Here is a 4,023-nt window from a genome sequence, read left to right as displayed (position 1 = left end):
GACCCTGTCTCTAAATAAAATATAAAAAAGGACTGGAGAAATAATTAAAATCAGAGCTGAAATCAATGAAATTGAAACAAAAGAAACAATTCAAAAAATCGACAAAACAAAAAGTTGGTTCTTTGAAAAAGTAAGCAAAATAGACAAACCCTTAGCCACACTAACAAAGAGAAGGAGAGAGAAACTCAAATTACTAAAATTCATGATGACAAAGGAAATATCACAACAGACACCACTGAGATACATAACATAATGAGAAGCTACTTTGAAAATCTATATTCCAACAAAATAGAAAATACCGAAGACATAGACAAATTTCTAGAGACATATGATTCTCCCAAAATGAACCAGGAGGACATACACAATTTAAACAGATCAATATCAAGCAATGAAATAGAAGAAGCCATCAAAAGCCTACCAACCAAGAAAAGCCCAGGACAAGATGTATTCTCAGCCAAGTTCTACAAGACCTTCAAAGAAGAACTCATTCCAATACTTCTCAAAGTATTCCAGGAAATAGAAAAGGAGGGAACCGTACCCAACTCATTCTATGAAGCTAATATCACCCTCATACCCAAACCAGAAAAAGACACATAAAGGAAAGAAAATTTTAGACCAATATCCTTGATGAATATAGATGCAAAGATCCTTAACAAAATACTGGCAAACCGTATCCAAAAACATATTAAGAAAATTGTGCACCATGATTAAGTGGGGTTCATCCCTGGAATGCAAGAATGGTTTAACATCTGTAATCAATAAATGTAATCCATCATGTCAATAGACTTAAGGATAAGAATCATGGTTATTTCAATTGAAGCAGAAAAAGCGTTCGACAAAATATAACACCCCTTCATGCTCAAAACACTAGAAAAAATAGGGATAGTAGGAACATACCTGAACATTGTAAAGGCTATTTATGCTAAGCCCATGGCCAACATCATTCTTAATGGAGAAAAACTGAAACCATTCCTTTTAAAAACGGGAACAAGACAAGGATGCCCTCTTTCACCACTTCTGTTCAACATTGTACTCGAAATACTAGCCAGAACAATTGGACAGACTAAAGAAATTAAAGGGATACGAATAGGAAAAGAGGAACTTACACTGTCACTATTTGCTGATGCCATGATTCTACATTTAGAGGATCCAAAAAACTCTTCCAGAAAACTTCTAGACCTCATCAATGAATTCAGCAAAATAGCAGGTTATAAAATCAACATGCATAAATCTAAAGCCTTTTTATACATAAGCAATGAAACATCTGAAAAGGAAATGAGGAAAACAACTCCATTCTCAATAGCCTCGAAAACAATAAAATACTTGGAAATCAGTCTAATCAAAGAGGTAAAGATCTCTACAGTAAAAACTACAAAACATTGAAGAAAGAAATTGAAGAAGACCTTAGAAGATGGAAAGATCTCCCATGTTCTTGGATAGGCAGAATTAATATTATTTTTTTTATTTTGGTATTTACTTTATTAAAAACATAATCCAGCAAAAGAAGCAAGATGAGCATGAAGTAAAGTGACCTGCCCATCCTGGTCACACAGGGATCAAGGCAGGATTAGGATCTGTACCGCATGTCATTCCTAAAATAACCTCTATTATTGTCAGAAATGGAAAGTGGGAGAGAAACAGAGACCAGGTCACCAGAGACTAGCTTCTCATTATTTTTGCTCAAAGGAGTCTGTGTTTCTAGACTGTCTCCACCCACACCCATAGACCTTTTCATGGCCCATCCGCCATTCCCATACTTTATCACACACGTCAGTCAAAGCTCTAGGGATTTATTATAAACGGAAGTTGGGCCCTCTAGAATCCTTCTTTACTACCCTCTTCCCTCTCAACTTCTCCAGGGGAAGTCAGTAAGCCATCATGTAAGAGGAACTGGGATGAGTGAAAGCAGGTAATGCTTTCTTCAAAATCCTCTGAAACAATCACCAAATCCTGCTGGCTCTAGTTGAAAATCTGGCGGAAGAGGTAAGAACTTTAGCTCGCATCCTCAAGATTCTCCATGTCTACATGGGGGGGGGGGGGGGTATCTTCTTTTGTCTTTTGGGCTGTGGTTCACTAGTCCTGGCTGGTTTTGAAGGGACTTCCACTTCCTTTGCTGCCTTCTCTTTCTGAGCAAGCCGGATGTGCTGCAGGAGTTTTCTGCGTTTCTTCCCTGACAGTAATATTGGCACGTGCACTGGATGCGCGCTTCTTGAGGTGATGCCGCGTGATCAGCCCTTGGTCTATCACAGCCCCGACCACCTGATGCTTCAGTCGCTTTCCCGGTTCAACACCCGCCGGCGCTTGAACAGCTTCTTCTTCAGCTCCGTTGGGGGCGGGTTGATCTCCCCCCCCCCACCCCCCATGCGTGCCTCCCCTCGCTGCTCCGCGGTCCTCCCAGAATTAGTATTATCAAAATGGCCATACTTCCAAAGGCACTATACAGATTTAACACAATTCAATTAAAATCCCTATGACATTTCTCATAGAAACAGAAAAGCAATCATGAAATTCATCTGGGAGAACAAAAGACCCAGAATAGCCAAAGCAATCCTGGGCAGGAAGAGTGATGCAGGAGGTATCACAATTCCAGACCTTAAACTCTACTATAGGGCAATAGTAACAAAAACGGCATGGTACTGGCACCAAAATAGACAGGTAGATCAATGGTACAGGATAGAAGACACAGGGACATACCCACATAAGTACAGTAATCTCATACTAGACAAAGGTGCCAAAAACTTACAATGGAGAAAAGATAGCCTCTTCAACAAAGGGTGCTGGGAAAACTGGAAATCCATACGCAGTAAAATGAAGCTAAACCCCTATCTCTCATCCTGTACAAAACTCAACTGAAAATGGATCAAGGATCTAGGAATTAGACCTGAGACCCTTCACCAAATAGAAGAAAAAGTAGACCGAATCTCCATCATGTTGGCTTAGGACCAGACTTCCTTAACAAGACCCCCATAGCACAAGAAGTAAAAGCAAGAATCAATAGATGGAATAGATTCAAACTAAAAGTTTTTTTCTCAGCATAGGAAACAATGAATAATGTGAAAAGAGGGCCTACAGAGTGGGAGAAAATCTCTTCCACACACACTTCAGACAGAGTACTCATCTCCAAAGTTTATAAAGAACTTAAAAAACTTTATACCCAAAATACAAAGAACCCAATCAATAAATGGGCTAAGAAAATGGGCAGACACTTCACAGAAGAAGATATATAGGTGATCAACAAATATATGAAAAAGTGCTCATCATCCCTGGTAATTAGATAAATGCAAATTAAAACCACCCTAAGATTTCATCAAACTCCCATTAAAATGTCTATTATCAAGAACAGAAACAATAATAAGTGTTGGCATGGATGTGGGGAAAAAGGCACACTCGTACATTGCTGGTGGAGTTGCAAATTGGTGCAGCCACTCTGGAAAGCAGTATGGAGATTCCTCAGAAAGCTTGGAATGGACCCACCATTTGACCCAGCTATCCTGCTCCTCGGTTTACACCCAAAGGACTTAAAATCAGCATACTACAGTGATGCAGCCACATCAATGTTCATAGCAGCTCAATTCACAATAGCTAGATTGTGGAACCAAACTTGATGCCCTTCAATTGACAAATGGATAAAGAACCTGTGGTATACACACACAATGGAATATTACTCACCCACAAAGAAGAGTAAAATTATGGCATTTGCTGGTAAATGGATGAAGTTGGAAAATATCATGCTAAGTGAAATAGGCCAAGCCCCAAAAACCAAAGGCTGAATGTTTTCTCTGATAAGTGCATGACAATATATAATGATGGGGGGTAACGGGGGGGGGGGGGAAGAATGAAGGAACTTTGGATGGTGTAGAGGAAAAAGAGGTGGGAGGGGGTGGGGATGGAAAAACAGTAGTACCCTATACATATGTATGATTACATGAATGGGGTATGAGTATACATTGTGTACGACCATAGAAATGAAAAGTTGTACCCCATTTGTGTACAACGAATCAAAATGTGTCTGTAAAAATAAAA

General features: G+C 39.4%; 1 pseudogene across 1 annotated transcript; it reads right to left on the bottom strand.

Moving 5' to 3' along the window:
• Positions 1 to 1,530: 1,530 nt before the first annotated feature.
• On the bottom strand, positions 1,531 to 2,363 carry LOC306645831 (uncharacterized protein C11orf98-like; annotated as a pseudogene). The gene has a single exon. The product of its transcript is annotated as an uncharacterized protein C11orf98-like (transcript).
• Positions 2,364 to 4,023: the final 1,660 nt, after the last annotated feature.

Source organism: Sciurus vulgaris (genome assembly GCF_902686455.1).
Source record: "Sciurus vulgaris genome assembly, chromosome: 15".
NCBI lineage: Eukaryota > Metazoa > Chordata > Mammalia > Rodentia > Sciuridae > Sciurus > Sciurus vulgaris.
This window is presented reverse-complemented; position numbering and strand designations above follow the sequence as displayed.